This window comes from Scomber japonicus, chromosome 12 (assembly GCF_027409825.1).
Source record: "Scomber japonicus isolate fScoJap1 chromosome 12, fScoJap1.pri, whole genome shotgun sequence".
NCBI lineage: Eukaryota > Metazoa > Chordata > Actinopteri > Scombriformes > Scombridae > Scomber > Scomber japonicus.
The window spans coordinates 15581928-15599974 of NC_070589.1; positions in this window are offsets into that span (position 1 = coordinate 15581928).

Consider the following 18047-nt stretch of genomic DNA (forward strand, 5'->3'; position numbering starts at 1 on the left):
CACTCTGAACTCAAAATCAAGACAGCATCAGGCTCAAGTCTGGCCTGCTGGATCATCATTTAGATGTGAAGTCGTCTAATAAACATGGATGAAAAAATTAAGTCCAAAAATATTTGATCAATCTATTCCATTATTATTCTCATTACATTTCCAATTATTTACAGTCTTTTTATGTATGTACAATTATTAAGTGTTACTGCAGTAAATACAATTTAAAAAAAAAATGTCATAAACCATACCAGTTTCTGATTCAATACAATCTTACTGTTAGATTTAAAAAAAGATGAAGACTGGATTTCAATAAAAGCTTAAGTATTGATAAATAAGGATTGTAAATATAGGTTATCTTATACTGTTCATAATGTAGCTACAATAATGGAAATGTACTTTGTTCAAATTCAAATGCTCTTATAATAAACACAGTTCTCTGTTTTGTGTGAATACTGAGAAAGAAAAGAAAAGAAATGGAAAGAAAGGCTATGGCCTAAGTCAGCATTGTCACATCTTCACAATAAATCCCCCATTTCAACAAACATACAATAAACTAGAATAACAATGCTGCTTAGTGTGTGTTAAGTAATATTGCAGAATTAATTTTTTTGTGCATGAGAGAGTTAAAAAAACTAATGAAGCATGATCAACATAACAAACCTTTGTAGACACAAAAAGTACATATGTCTCTCTTTTTATTGGCCATGACACGTTTAGCCAATGGTCAATAACTCCTAAACAATAATACAATATTTTTACAAACACCCTCTGAGAAAACATATATATATATAGTATATTTTTTACAAGGATTGTTACTATCACTGTAAAGCTTAAAAAGCACAGAGAAGCTATGAAGGCAGAAAAAAGCTACATCACACTATACATAAAAACTTTCAAGACTTTTCCTACAACAACCAACAGCATAATATTATAATCATTATTTTCATCATAGACACAATGTAACAAACTCCACACTGTAATAATATAACATGTGAAAAAGCATCACAGAGGGCTGAGCTGATAATAAAACTTAGAGTACACAGAGTAAACATCTTACCACAGCAGGCTCGTGCAGACAGACCTGTTAATTCCTCCTCTGCCTCGTGTGAAAGAGGGAGAGCGAGCCCGAGCCCTCGTGCCTTAATTTGAGGCAGGCTGGGTTTTATGATAATCAGGGCTGACACCGACCTGTGCGCCCTGAATAGAGGAGGGCACCCTCGAGCCTGCGTTCCCACGAGCCGCATTCCTCCGGTCAAGTTCAAGCTCAAAGCGCGAGCCTCCATTACTATGCGAGGCGTGCCGCGTGGCTAATTCCCAAAAAGGGCGCGCGCTCCCCGCCGTGGGAGAGTTGGTCACCTTTTATTGAAATGCAGCAGCAGATAGATGGGTAGATAGATAGATAGATAGATGGATAGGCCCACTATGAGGCTGTCATCATTTGTCTACAGCCAACACCACACCAAAGAAGATACTGTTGTTTTAATTCCCTGAGAGTAAACAAGTAAACAAACACCCAAAATAAATAAACATGTGCTCATTCAAATGCTTCTTCAATTAAAAAATCCTAAAACACGAATTACTGTTGGAAGAATTTTTTTTATTCTTCTTTTATCACTTTTTTGCCTGTTTTCTGCTGTGATATTTGTAATTTTAACTTTTCATTTTTTTTATCAGTGAGCATATTGATCATGTGGAGCTCTGCACTGCACAGAATAACAATAAGAAAGCATGTCTATTTGAAATAGACATGTTCATAAAATGCTTGTTAATTAGTGTAAGCTTTAGGCTATTGTCTGACACTACATTGCTTCTGTAGATGGTGTAAAAGGCATGTGATCAGCACCTGAAATGATTTTTAAAAAACGAAAGTTTTAAACAAACAAATAATGAGAAGAAATAAGATTGATTCAATGTTGATTTTTTTATCCACCAGGAAACAAATTCCTGAAAACCTTCTAAGGACCGGTAGAGGAATTTGGGGAAATGAATTGCTGCTGTAATACACAGTATATGGACAGGTACTTTATGTTCTGTAATACTTACATAAAGCCTGCTTGGGCTGTTTAACTGCATAATATCTCAGAGTCTATAGGTTACATTTGCTTTTACCTTCACAAAATACCATTTTGATCAGTAAAAACTATGTGCTGCTGTCATTATGCTATGGTAGAGTAATATATTTTGATGTGCTTATAATAATAATAATAATAATAATAATAATAATAATAATAATAATAATAATAATAATAATAATAATAATAATAATAATAATACATTTTATTTGAAGGTGTCTCTCTGGGCACTCAAGGACACTGTACAATTAATAAACATAACAATAAGAAACAAAACAGATCAAAGACAGTGTAGAAAACAGAATAAGGTGAGGTAGTGCAGTTCATGTCAAATGGGATATGCAGAGTGGTAGGTTTTAGCACACAGTGTGCTCTATTTATATGATGTTTTAATAATAATAATAATAATAATATTAAGTTTAATTTATATAGCACCTTTCACAAACCCAAGGATGCTTTACAGAGGAGGGAATAAAGCAAACAAAACAGATCAAAACAAGACTATGCAGAGGAGGGTGAAGTGAAATGTTCATTGAAAAGAAAAGTTTTTAACTGAGACTTAAATACGGAAAAGGAATAAGAATTCCAGAGCTTGGGGGACATGGCGCTGAAGGACCGGCCTCCCAAGGTGGACATTTATGTATAGTTGTGTTTTGTGGATCTTTCTGTTCAAATTTGCAGGTGTTCTTTGTTTCATCAGGCTGCAAGACATTTATCCATTTACTGGAGACAATAAAACTGAAATTGAAGTAAAGCAGTTTTGTTTATAAAAGGCAGAAATAATGTGTGAATATTTGAGTGGAGGAATAATAAAAAATAAACTTCTTGGTAATTAATTAATGCTCATTATTGTAAGATTCATATAGGGAGAGCAGGTCAGTAACTATAGTTCATAGACATTCATAGCTAGATACTTGGTAAGACTCAGAGAGAGTGAGGGGCTGTTAAAGACCATTCATTGTCTTATTCAGTTTTCTAAAACACAAGAATGACATTTATCCACCTAAATTACCACCCCACAGAGCCTGTTCCTCTCACTTCATCCTTTGTCATGATGCATATTTCTATTTTAGTGCATGTGACACATCACTGACTAAACTATCTTTTAAACCAATGACACTGGCATGGATGGTTTCAAGAGTTCATTTACAAAAATATTACATACAAGTTTTTAGTTTTCTTCAAAAGTTTGTACTGGATTAATATTTTTTCAGGAAACATTTGAAGAACCTTAAACTCTATTTCAACAATGGACACTTAAACACCTTAAAGTCCTATATATGCACTAACACGCAGCAAATCATTTGTGGTCAGTGTTGTTCAAAACTGCTCATCAAGTTTTGTATTTCCGCCAATTTGCACAATATTTATTACTTACATTTCACACCATATATAGAAATAGAATTCAGACTCTTTCTGTAGTATTTTCAGTGTCTGTATATGTGAGAAAGACCTCAGTGTGAGTTTGAAGCCCACAGCAGAAGATTCCCACATATATGGCATGTAAGTGTGATGTGTCTAGCCATAGTATAATTGGCTGGCTCAATCCCAGACAGCCCCGTCCCACCTCCCCATGTTCCTGCATTTGAGGTCCTATAAAACGGTGTCTCGCCCGCTGATCTTATGACCCCTGAGGGAATAAACCCCTCACTCATGATTTGAATGGTGTGGCTCTCTGTCTGTGATCATAAAGTGAAGAGTTTAACATATCAGGAAGTTATGCTATAACCCTTATTTTACCTGATTTCATGTAAATATTTGAAAATATATTAATCTGTAATATCTTACTTCACTAAAATATTGTATTTTTTTGTAATGAGATAATTAGTATCAGTCATTGCACATCTAAAGCTCAGTTCAACCACATCATTACAACCCCGCAGCTAATAACAGAATGAAACTTCAGCGAATAACTGAACTTCTGAACCAGTTTGTGGTTTTTCTTTTGTTCCACATTTACAAGCCAATATATACACTTTCACTAGCTTCATTTTTACAGACTTCACTTGCTCTTAAAAGGCTGAACAACCCCATAAAATATTTTACTCACAACTCTGTGGTCCTGCAGAGAGAAGACAGATTTATCAGTGTGGAAGGGAAACATCTTATTATGTAATGATGACAAAGAGGGCTGGCCAGGTCAGAGGTGAGATGAACCCTTGACCCCCCTTAGAGCCACCGGAGTGTGCCGGTGACCATGAGTCTGTTGATGGACTCACAGGCTCGCGGACAGTGCATTTGATGACCTTTGGTGTCACTTGCCGGACAGCAGACGGATGCATCTTTAACCCAATCAGCACTGATCAGTTGACCTGTCGAGGCTGAAAAACTGCAGTGACAGTGTGATCTTGGTGGACCATAGAACGTGAATCAAAAATGTATCAAAACTGGCTCATGAAGCAAGAAAACCAGTCCATCTTTTCTGTTATCACTTCTGTCTATAACACATGATTTTGGTCCTCCTATTTAGCATTTACAAGTAGTACATGCACACTTAATACATGGTTTATAATGTATTTGTGAGCAGATGCCTACGAGCAGAAGTGTTAATAACTGGTGTATAAACAGTTAATGAATGATTGATAACAGCTAGATTCATATTTACTGATTACACACATTAAAGGTGTGTTATAAGACATTTATTAACTGTTTATACACATGAACAAGTCATTCACAGGCAGGTTTAAAACTGTTTATAAATGTGGTCAAAACTCATAAATGTTGAGCTTAAAGGGTCACTCTTAACCTTGTACATTCAAAATACACTTTCTAGATTTCTTCCAGAGCTTTCAGCCACACTCCACGGCCTCCATAGGCGGATGGAGTATTAATGTGCAGATATCTGATATGCATCACCAAGGTCTGGTTGTTTCAGTACTTATGGGGATGTCTGATATGGTCCCTCTTTAGGTTGGATGAATGTGAGGAAGAGACATAATCTCATACTCAGCCAACCGTATAAGCCAGACATCCAGACACCCAGACACCCAGTCAGTCAGTCAGTCAGTCAGTCAGTCAGAGTTGTGACAGCATCTCAGTGAACACACAACCAGGCTCATGGTCAGACTCTTAACATCATAATGATATCATATATGAGCTTCATCAACAAAAATCAAATGTTATAAACTTGTTTTTTTTGTGGGATTTGTTTTTGTTTCAGTTTGAATGATGCAAAATATCACTTTCATGGCTTTTTAGGCTGAAAAATAAAAAGTCATGAGAGTAAAATACGCTTTTTATTTTATTATGTCCCCACTGCATGATGGTCATTTTTAGCTCAGACTGGGCAGATTCTGGTGGGCAGACATTACCCACCCCCAACCAACAACACACACACACACCGCAGGGCAGTCATTTTTCACACAGCCCTATGGGCCCCTGACAGGTCTGTGGGAGGATCTGCCTCCATGTAAGGCAGACTGGCAGGACTGACACCTCCATATAGCGACGTTAATTATGGGCATCTGCTTGGACGCCCCAGTCTGGGGGCCTTCCAGGGTCCTTGGCTGTTGTCATAGGGACGGTGGAGAACCGTTGGTGGTTTGGGGGGCAGACAGAGACCCCGTTATTCTCCTGAGGGGTGGCCAGACATGACCCCCCACGACTTGCCCCTTTTGATTTGGGTGGGAAACAGTGAGCAGCCAGCCAGGAGAGAGACAGATCATTTTAGGTTCATTTTGTGGACTGTGGAGAGAAAAAACTATTTCTGCTTTTGGCACAAGAATATTTCTCTTGTGATATTCATTGTTTCATGAGTCCGAAACATCTGTGTAGGAACATATTCTGACATTTATAAAAACTGTTTTGATATTTTTTGATATTAAATTTTAGTTAACTTTGTGAAATTTAGAGGTTCATTTGTTTTATTACTATGCAGATGTGGAAATGCACGAAAAAGGCAGAAAAAATAGAAATAATAAACAATTTACACACACACACACACACACACACACACCACACACACACACACACACACACACACACACTCACACACACACAGCAGTGCTTGGACTCGCTTTATTCCCACTTTGCATATATTATCCCGTGTCTGTGTTCTGAAATGCATTGTTGTGTTTTCCCACACCTCCCCATTTGATGTCTCTTTTGTCAGTGTGAGTAAAAGAAGATTGATGAATGGGAGGTGGTCTGCAAATACATTTGAGAGGGGGATGAGGGGGGCACAGCCGGCAGCAGCAGAGGCAGTGGGTGACCCCTGCTGGACAACATGTGAACAGAGAAGAACACACTAATAAATGCAAAATTTGAAATGATTTTGAAGTCTTTAACTTTAACTGGCATCTCTTCTTGAGTTTTTGATTTGATTGTTGAGTGTTTTTCCACCATGTTGAAATGTGTGAAACAATGGATGCTTTTTGTTAGTATATAAAATAAACAAATTCATCTTTTTATTTAGTTAAGCAGATAAAATTGATTCAATTGATATTAGCAACCGTTTCTTTAAGGCAGACCTGGTAAGGAATGCAGCATTGCGAATTTCAGACGGGATAATACATCATCAGGCACACAAATAAACAACACTGAAAATCAGATGGCAATGTGTAAAGACTCAACGAAAAAGGAAAGTTACAGAGCAACTGTCAGTCTTAGACAATTAGTAAAAGAATCATTTACCGCATTAAATTCAGTCCATTATACCAAGTTAAAAAAAAAAAAAATTTCCCCCTGCCACTTATTCCAAACAGCTGGAGAAGAACATGGAAATGGAGATGGAAAGTAATTAAGTACATTTACTCCAGTATTGTACTTAAGTACATGTTTGAGGCACTAGTACATTGAGTATTTCCATTTGACATTACTGTATATTTCCACTCCATTGAATTTCAGAAGGAAATATTGTACTTTTTACTCGACTATATTAAAATGTGACAGCTTTAATTACTTTTCAGATGTAGATTTAACACAAATGATTATATAATAACCTAAAAATAAAACACATTGTTAAATATGAAACCAGTGGTTTCCAACATTTTTGTCTTTTGATGTCTTACAAAAAGCAGTGTGTCATCACATTCACATATCAGATGTCTATGAGTTAACAGCTCCACCAAATAGTGACTTTCCCCTCCAAACTTCTCACATGGTTTTCATTTCAATAAAATTATCCAATATTTCAACAAACATCTAAAATCCCCAAAACTGAAAACAGATTTGTGTTTCAGAACTTTGATCATCTCAGGACCATTCAGATTGATCTGGCGAGTTTGTGGAGCTATACATACATTTTGCTGTTAATACTTATGAACTTTTACTTAAGAAGGGCTTTTTATGCAAGACTTCTTAGGATGTATTTTGCTTTACTGTTGGTACTTTAGGATATGAGTACTTCTTCCATCAGTGTTTTCCCCCTATCTCTGTCTGTGGCTTTATAAATAAAATATAAAGACTCTGCCAGCTCTGGTGTACAGAGCAAAATAAAGAGGGGGACAAACTACTCAGAACCTTTACTGAAGTAAAAGCATTAAACAGAGAAAACACTTAGGTAAACACAGTCATATTATCAGCAAAGAGTATAAAGTAAAATGGTCCCTTTCAGACTTACTTTAAAATATATTATATCACTGGTTTAATATTATTGCATTAACATCATTTCATTGTTGTAGATGACCCATATGGAGTTACTGTGTCCGTTTCATACAGTTGATTATCAATAACAATGCATCATATTTTATGAATTGATCATAATTCTTTGTATGTAAAACACCATTTTGCAAGCCAGTAACTAAAGCTGTGAGACAATTTTTTCTAAAATATAGGAAAGTACAAGTACAAAGTAAGATAAAAATGGGTCTAAGTGAGTACTGTAAATAAACTGAAAATGTCAAATTAAATTTAAGAAACAAGATATCATATAAAATATTATTTTAATTTCAATGTTCCTTCATTAAAACCGTATAATCCACTATCCACTATCATTTTCAATCATGTCTCATTTGTATATTTACTGATAATGTTCACATGTCTTATGAGAAAAACTTCAGCTGTCAATGACACAGAAGAAAGATAACAGATTTTTTTCTTTGGCTTTCTCTTATATATATATATTTTGTGGGCTGTCGATTTGCATTTTAGTCGTTACCGTCATGACCCGGCCCGAAGGAGATGACAAAACGAGAGAGACGCAGTGCATAGCCAATGGAAAAATATATTGATTTAAATAAAGTAACACAAACTAAAGTAACGTAGGTATGAGGTGTGTACGTCAGTGGCATCAGTCATGTAAATGTGTGTGTATTAATCATGTAAGGTGGGATGTTGTGAAAGAGAAATAAATGAAACTCCAAAGGAACCAAAAAGGTGCGGACGCTGGCGAGGGAAGAGAGCGAGAGCTGGCAGGCGGCCACTGGCACTTTTTCCAGCTGTAACAACGGGCCCAGGTGCTCCCGATCAGGTGGATGTGGTCAGCTGATCACCTCGGAAAAAGACAAACCATTACGTATCTTCCTGTAAAACACTTTGTAACTGCTGTAATTTAGGTGTTGTATAAAAACGTGACACCAATAATATCCACTAGATGGCCCTAAAACATCACTTTCAGAGTAGCTGCAACGCCATCCTTTTCCCTCCTTTCACTGGTTGTGCACATGAAGCACGGATGCATTATTAGTCATTACTACTTATAATTATAACTTAGAATACATAATTAATGCTAAGTTATATTACAGTAGGGCTCATAGGAAAAATTAATTCTAAAACTTGTACTTCATAAAGACAAGAAGGACAAAACACAACAAAGGTTTTCACTTTAAAGAGCCATAAAAAACAGAAACTTCAAGGCTCATCTCTCAAATTTCATTCAGTCTGGTGATATTAAATTGTCTTTCTTGTCAGGGATGTTAGAAAAGTTAAAAACGGCTTGCTCATCACTTTCTGTCTGTCAGCACAGTCAAACTGACTCTGAGGCTTAATTCACTTGAGCTCCAAGGACAAGCTGCAGCAACTTTGTGTCCTACAAAAAAGCTCCTCCAAACACTTATTAGCAGATAAGTGACAGCAAGGAGCAGGAAGGGGAGCTGTGGATGTGAGAAATGGTGGTTGCTGTGATGAGACCATTAACTGTACAGTGAGGTGGAGGGAGGAGGCAGAGGGCAAAGGGAGGCGCCCTGATATTTGGACTCAGTGAATGTTACAGTTCAGCACAGTTTAGCTCTCCTGAGGCTGTTGAGGTTTCAATTAGACTAACCTTTTTTAATCAGAAGGTTAAAGACAAGCCCTGCGGAGTGATCAATGGGTTTCATAGCCAGTCGGCCAGGTGTGTGAATGTGTGTGTGTATGAATGTATGCATGCGTGTGTGTCTCTCTCTCTCTGTGTGTGTGTAGGTATACTAGCCTCAAACCACACAATCCTCTGATTTAAGGTGTCTGTGCATATTGTCAAGGGCAAAATGATGGTGTTGTGATTTGAAGCAGATTGAGGCATGGATATTTCTGCTACTGAAGGATTTACAGTCCTGTCTGCCTAATCCTCACACATAACGCCCCCTTCACCTATCAAGACAGACTGCAACAACACAAGAGAGACGCAGAGAAAGATGTTAAGAGTCGAGTGGACAACTGAAGGACGACCAGGTTGCTCAGAATGACAATGAGGCACGAGGAGCCTATTTTAAATTCAAATTGATATTTATACATATGGATACTCACACTTTTTAATTATACATCAGCCTGATTATGTAGCTGGTGTCAGTATGGGATTGTATAGAGCTAATTGGCACTCTCGTCTTGTGTATTCAGGAAGCACTGTTTCTAGCAGAGTTATGCACTCTAAAAAATATGTTGAATTCATGCTGTGTTAATGTTCTGACAAGCCAAATGTGTTGTAATTAGGAAAACAAACAGATGGGTATGTGTGTGTGTGTGTGTGTGTGTGTGTGTGTGTGTGTGTGTGTGTGTGTGTGTGTGTGTGTGTGTGAAAGAGAGAGAGAGAGATAGTTTTTAGTTTTCAGAGTTGATTTGCAGGTCTTGTAAAAAAAAATCAAATCAACAACAACAGCAGAGTTTTAAGCTAGACTGTAATGCATTTTTGCTTTTCCATGGGATTTTTATACAAGCTGCATTATTTCTATTTTGCTGTGAAATACTGTGAAATTGTCATTTATATCCAATTTATTTCAGCATTATTCCCTGACTGCTGATAGGTTTGCTGTGCAAGACAGTTTGCTCTTTAAGCAATCTGTTTTGGCCTTTACCATTTTTTCCCCCATACTCTATTGCAAGACTGCATTTTAAGTAGATTGGCATTTACTTTCTTGATAATATTCATATTTCTGGTATTCTTACAGTATTTATATATTTTCCAGTGAATTACAAAAAGCACAAATACACACAAATGAGAAAAGAGAGAAAAACAAACAGAACAGATGAAAAATAGCTTAATTAAGAGAAAAATATAGCAACATATTAATGTATATAGACACAATACATACTTTATATACACACACATACAGTATATGCATGCATACATACTATTCATTCATACTTGAGTACACGCATACATATGCACATACATATTGAAGAGGATGAAAAAAACTTGATACATATTGAAGAGGATGAAAAAAACTTGATTAATTATTTAGGCCATATGTTTAACATTGATTTGGTTACACCTGGAATCATCATATTTGAGCTGATCTGCTTTTGGTCTCTCTTCGATTAATAGTTAAAACCCTTTTTTTCTAAACAAGAAATTACATCATTGTGTTTGCAGTGATTGGAAATATCTATGGTCCTATTTCTCCTTTCCAATAGGAAAGAGTAGAGAGAAAGCTGATAAGAGACAGGGACAGGCCATTATGAAAGGCATCATGAGAGGTGTTTACTCTGTTATGAAATACAGTCCTTGAACGTACTGAGGCGTCATTGGTTGGTGGCGCAGAGAGAAAGTGGAGCATGTTTTTCAGCAACTCCCTATCAAACAGAATGAGGCTGGAAAAAACACAGAAGACCTGGATGATGAAACAAGGTTAAAACTGGAGTAAAGTAGGTTAAGGAGTGAGTCTGCAGATCGAGTTGATCGTTTAGTGAGAATCCCCTCAGTGTCAGGGAAGCAGAGTGAGGCAATAAGACTGAAACACGCTCTACAATCAGGCCAACTAGGGCAAGTCCCACCTGCAGCAATGAGGAAATAAAGAGCTCACCTACTTGTTTCATCCTTTCTTTATGTTACAATGTCTTATGGTATGATGCAGCTGAGTTGAAGAGAGAGGACTAGAGGAGACAAAGGTGAAGGAGAGTTGGCTAAAGTAGAGTTATAGCAGAGTAAAATAGAGTAAAGCTGAGTGGAGTCATGTCAAGTCCATTTTTTATTTATATAGCCCAACATCCCAAATCCAAAATTCGCCTCAAGGGACTTTACAATCTGTAGCCTACAGCTTAGAGCGAAGGCGAGTTACAGCAGAGCAGTGTAGAGTTAAAGGGGTAATCCACTGATTTTATAAATGAAGTTCAGTTTACTGGCCACAAGGAGTTCTCAACAGGCTGCAAAAACATGTATTCACACTTTATAAAATCCTCTGTAGTTCTGGAGGGAGCTTTCCATGGGGAAAGATTACCTTGACGAGGTCATCAAGGTTAACTCACACAGGGTTTGTGAATGTTAAAGTTTTGAAGGGGGCATGTAGTGCTCTTTGTGATTTTCTGTTATCTATATATGGTGTTGGATGTCTATGTTAAACATGGTCAAAGATCCAAAACTTGAGGTTAGCTTAATGTAAAATGTACCCTGCAAGTCTTCACAGGGCTTCACTGAAAAACCACTTTAAAGTGGAGGTAAAGGAACTCTATGATGTATTAGAACTTGGGCTTCATTTTGGTAGCTCTGGCCATTTGTAGTTAAAAGTGAAAGTAAGTCCATACACAATGTTGCTTATAATCCTTATACACACTACACAGCTGCGATAACTATGACGTGTGTTTGGCCAAAGTTGTGAAGGATGTTTACAGTTTGTGTGGTAATTTTTTTCAATTTGCATTCATTTTCTTTCTGATTAACTTGGGGGCCTGTTAACAACCTGTCAGATCATCTGATAGCTAATGCTTGTTGCCCTGTTGGACCTATTTTAAGTGATGATCTCAGCAACTGCTGTGGTGAAAATGATGTTATCATAACCAACAGAACCGATGGTCGAAGCTACAAAAATGAAACAGAAGTTATAATGTAATGTTCTTTAAAACAGAGAAGTGTTACAGCAAAGTACCATAGAGTAGAAAAGAGCAGAGAAAAGTATATGTAAAACTGAGTAGAGTACAGACAGTATAAATAATAGATGAGCAGAGTAGAGTTTGAGTAGAATAGAGAAGAGTAGAACTGAGTTGAGCCTGTAGAGAAAAGTCAAGCATATTTTCAGCAGGGACTACAATGCATATGATTGATAACGTTTTTTAATTAATGTCCATGATGTTAATGAAGATGATAAACCTGTGCTGTGTGTGTGCCACTGTGAAAAGGACAGTGTAGACGCCAAACACGTTGACAGCGGAGCTTCCCGTTTTCAAAGCTCTGTGGTTTTATCTCTCCTACCACCACAGATACTGAGTGAAAGGAGGGAGAAGGATGAAGGCTGAGTGTGACACAGACCACAGATGCCGCACAGGAGCTCATTAGAGACTCATACAGGCACACAGACACACACATGCAAATACATCATTTCAGTCACACTTACACACCCCAATCATGCATGAGAATGTACACAAAGGCACATGTGCACAAGCATCAACACACATGCAGCTGCTCCTTCACACATGACCTGAATTTTAAATGCCAAGGTAGATCAGTGCTTAATTGAGCATGTAAAAGGTTGTTTTTTTTTCGGTGCTTGTGTGTATGTGTGTACTTACTATATGTGTCTGTGTATTTGTGTGTTGGTAAAGTGGGGGGTTGTGGGTGTTAAAGCTGTCATCCAGTCTGAATTAAAAGCCGTCGCACATCAGCCAAACTGTAAGACAGGCACAGATGTGCACAAACAAACAGACTCCAGAGATTTAAAAAATCTGAAGAAAAGCTAACTGAAAAATAAATGAAAAATAAATAGAATAAGTCTCATTATGTCCCTGAAGGATGGAGCACAAACATTTGTATTATCACTGTAAAACCATTTTTTGATTTGGGAATTTGTAGTTTCTTTTGTTCTCTCCTCCCCCAAACTCCCTGTCCCCTTGTTCACTAATAGTCCCTCTTCTGCTGTTATGATCTTTGTCTCTCTTCACAATGTCTCATCTTTTCGAGGCTACCAAGAAATGTTTCCTCTTTGATTCCAGACTAATATTTTTCCTTTCTAAAGCTCAGTTACATGCTGCTCTATTGTGTCAGGTCCTATACTGTTTTATTTTGTTGGGATTCCCTCACTTCCTGTTTGTGTTCTTTCTAGGTGTCTTGACTCTCTGTGTCTGATTGTCCATTGTCTTCACCTGTGCATCGTTATCTCCTCCCCTCATGTGTATAAATGCCTGTTTCCCCCCAGTGTGTCTTTGTCAGATTGTCTGTCGTTTTGTGAGTAGCTTTTCTGGCAGTTTCCTTGTGTATGTTTTTCCTTATGTTCCGACCTTGTTTTTCCCTTTGATACCAGTCTTGCCTAGCGTTTTTGTACCGTTGCCTTATCCTACCTTTTGATGGTTTTAACTCTTGCCTGGTTTTTTGGACTACCCTTTTGCCTCATGTTTTTGTACTTCTGCCTCTGTGTACTGGACCTGGACTATCTAAAACTGCCTCACCACACCTGTCTGTCTCTGGTCTGCTCTGTGGGTCCCAGTTTTGTCTGTCCGAGCCTGACAGTACAATCTGACCACTACCATGGACCCCGCAGATCCAGAGCCTGTCCGCGAGACACTTGAAACTCAAAGCAAGTGGCTTCGCATGCATGAGGAGTAAATGGCTTCTTTGAGACAGGAATTAGCTGAGTCTAACAGACGTCAAGAGGCAGCGTTTAATCTGTTAGCCTCCAAGCTAAGCCATCTGATGGTAGGCCTGTAGCAAGGGCAATCCACAACATCTCCCAGTGAGGGTGCAGTAGCCTCTTCTCCACCACCACCTCAGATTGACACTCACTCCTCCACATCTGCTGAACCAACTTACTTGTGGTTGTCAAGCCCAGAAAGATTCTCTGGTGAGTCAGGAGACCATTCCTTACCCAATGTGAGCTTCATTTCGAGTTTCTGGCAGCAGCCTTCCCCTCTGATCACAGTAAGATAGCCTACATGATTTCTTTCCTGTCTGGTCGAGCCAAAGCCTGGACCAAAACTGAGTGGAACCGCCGTTCGGCCATCTGCAATTCTCTGACCCTTTTTGAAAAGGCCTTTTACTCATATTTTTCAAACTGTTGCTCCTGGTCGAGAGGCCGCCAAAGCTCTAGTTGCCATGCGGCAAGGGAGGCGGAGCGTGATGGACTATGCTATTGAGTTTAGAACACTAACGGCAGATAATGGTTGGAATCAACCTGCTCTAGTTAATGGCCTTTCAGAGCGTCTAAAAGACCTAACTCCTCTAGACCTGCCCTCTGAGCTTGATGCTCTAGTCTCCCTTGCCTCCAAGATTGACAAGAGACTGCTGGGACGATGCATCTACTGCGCTCAACTGGGCCATTTCCTGGAGAACTGTCCTATACGCCACTGCGGTTCTGCCCGTCAAGCATCTGTGCTGGTATGTACCTCCCCAGTAAGAACAGATCTTGACGACAGTTCTCTCATGTCACACTCTCCTTTATAATCTGTCTCTCTCACCCTGCTCTCATTGACTCTGGTGCTGATGCTAGTCTCATGGACATTAACTTGGCCAAGAGACTTAACCTCTCTTTTGTCTGTATAGACTCCCCCGTGCCTGCCACCACCCTAGACGGCCATGTAATGCATCTGGTTACCCACCGCACCTCACCTGTGACTCTGATTTTTCCTGATTCTCATACTGAACAGATAACTTTTCACCTTTTTGATGCACCCCAACACCCACTTGTCTTAGGCTATCCCTGGTTAACACTGCATAATCCTCATAGACTGGTCCTCCGGCAAGGTTCTGTCATGGGGGAGCAACTGTAAGACGCAGTGCTTTTTGGGTCCACCTGTTTCCACCTTGCCCAAGGAGGTCAACGAGGAGTTTCCGGATTTGTCCTCGGTTCCACACTGCTACCAGGACCTTAAGCAGGTATTCCTCATCACCTGCTGGAGCGGGTTTCTTTGTGGACAAGAAAGAAAAGACCCTTCGACCCTGCATTGATTTTCATGGACTCAATGAGATTACTGTAAAAACAGGTACCTTCTTCCACTCATCTGGGTTTGAGCTCCTCCTGGGGGCCAAGGTATTCACTAAGCTGGACCTGTGCAATGCTTATCATCTGGTCCGTATCAGAGAAGGGGATGAGTGGAAGACAGCTTTTAACACACCCACAGGACATTATGAGTATTTGGTAATGTCTTTTGGACTCACTAATGCCCCTGCTGTGTTTCAGTCACTGGTAAATGACATTCTTTTTGAGTATTTGAACATGTTTCAAGGCTGAGAAATGTGAATTTCATGGGGTTTGTGGTGTCTGAGGGGAGGGTCAGCATGGATCAGAGAAGGTTCGGGCAGTGCAAGAGTGGCCCACACCCACGTCCAGAAAGGAGGTCCGACGGTTTCTGGGGTTTGCAAACTTTTACAGAAAGTTTATTTGTGACTTCAGCCACATTGCTTCCCCTCTGCATGCTCTAACCTCCCAAGGTGCAATTTCTCTGCCTTGTGTTGGGTTGTGTCACCTGGGGAAATTGAAGAGCGGGTCAAGACAGCTAATCAAGGGATTCAGATTCCTCCTGAGGTACCACCCTACAAGTTTCACCCCTGACCTTTGGGGTTCTGTGATTACTTAGGCTCATGCTTCTCTGACCCGGGTCCGTGAGAGGTTTTGCTGGCCTGGTATGAGGAATGATGTCAGTGAGTATGTGGCAGTCTTCACAATCTGTGCAAAATAAGAGCAAGAACGTCCCCAGTGTTGGACTTCTCCACCCCCTTCCTGTACCACAGCGGCTCTGGTCTGACAGAGGGTAACACTGCTGTACTTACAGTGATAGACTAGTTCTCCAAGATGGTACAGTTACCATTACCTAAAATTCCCTCTGCCAAAGAAACGGCAGAGGTGCTCATGTCTCATGTTAAGTTTTTGGATTTCCCAGGAATGTCCTGTCTGACTGGGGTCCGCATTTTGTGGCTCAGTTTTGGAGGGCGTTCTGCCAGCTCATGGGTGCCACTGTTAATCTGACCTCAGGCCGCCACCCGCAAACCAATGGGCAGACGGAGTGGTTAAACAAGGAGCTGGAGAAGGGGCTCCACTGCCTGGATTCCCGGAATCCTGCCTCGTGGAGCATGTACGTCATGTGGGTGGAGTATGCTCATAACACACTCCCAGCACTTCCATTGGCATGTTTCTGTTCCAGTGTGTTTTTGGGTACCAGCCACCTCTGTTTCCTGTGCTGGAGAGAGGTACACATCCCGTCTGCTGTCGCCATGGTCCGCCGTTGCCGATGGATGTGGGCTCAGGCCCGTCGGAACCTCCTCAGGTCTTCCTAGAGCTACAAGAAGTTTGCTGACAGGAGGAGAGCGGTGCCAGTGTATCGAGCCAGACAACAGGTGTGGTTGTTGACCAGACACTTGCTTCTCAAGGTGGAGTCCCGTAAGTTGGCCCCTCGTTTTGTTGGACCATCCCTGTGTCTGAGACTCAACCTTCCCAGGTCCCTTTTGGGTGAACCCCATCTTTCATGTCAGGACCAGCCCTTTGGTTCCGCCTGCCAGGCCCCCTCCTCCCGCCCGGATCGTCGATGGGGGTCCGGTCTACACGGTTTGGAAGCTGTTGGCTGTTCACCATTGGGAGAGGCTTCCAGTACCTCATAGACTGGGAGGGCTACGGACCAGAGGAGTTGGGTCTCCTCCCGGAACATCGTGGACCCTGACCTCATACGGGATTTCCATCATGACTACCCCCACGATCTTGGGCCGTCAGGGGTCGGCCATAAAGGGGGGTTTAGTTTTACTGTTTAGTTTGTTTGGTTTTTGATTTCCTGTTTTATTTTGTTGGGATTCCCTCACTTCCTGTTTGTGTTCTTTCTAGGTGTCTTGACTCTCTGTGTGCGATTGTCTTCACCTGTGGATCGTTATCTCCTCCCCTCATGTGCATAAATGCCTGTTTCCCCCCAGTGTGTCTTTGTCAGATTGATCGTTTTGTGAGTAGCTTTCCGGCAGTTTCCTTGTGTATGTTTTCCCCTTGATACCAGTCTTGCCTAGCATTTTTGTACCGTTGCCTTATCCTACCTTTTGATGGTTTTGACTCTTGTCTGGTTTTTTGGACTACCCTTTTGCCTTGTGTTTTTGTACTTCTGCCTGTGCTGACTGCCTCTGTGTACCAAACCTGGACTGTCTAAACTGCCTCACCACACCTGTCTGTCTCTGGTCTGCTCTGTGGGTCCCAGTTTTGTCTGTCTGAGCCTGGCATGTTTCATCTGCAATATCTATTAAACATAATACTCGACTGATTTGACCAAAAAATTTCAAGTTATGGTCGCCTTTGTGGCTTTTTAACACACCTCTTTTTATCATATGACTAAGGTTGCATATTTAATCTTCCTTTTCCATTGCCAGTACAGATCCCAACTCTTTGACATGAGTGGATGTATGTGACATACATCGAATCTTAAAATGACATTGACAAAAAGCTTTTTTTTGAAATTCAGATGGTTCATCTCATGGTCAACACCCAATCCAACCATCAGGGGGTAGGAGGAGACTATAACCTGTTTCTGATCAAAGATGCTATGAACGTCTTATCTTTCTCTTGCCAGTTTGGTACTTCATTCAAGCACATACTGAAGCATCACCATCGTTGTCTGATGAAGACTGTGAGATTAAACTGTAAGAAAAGGCTATTTCAATTAGGGGAGACTAAGTGAAAGTACGGCTTAAAGGATCAGTATGTAAGATTTAGGAGGATCCATGGGCAAAAATGGAATATA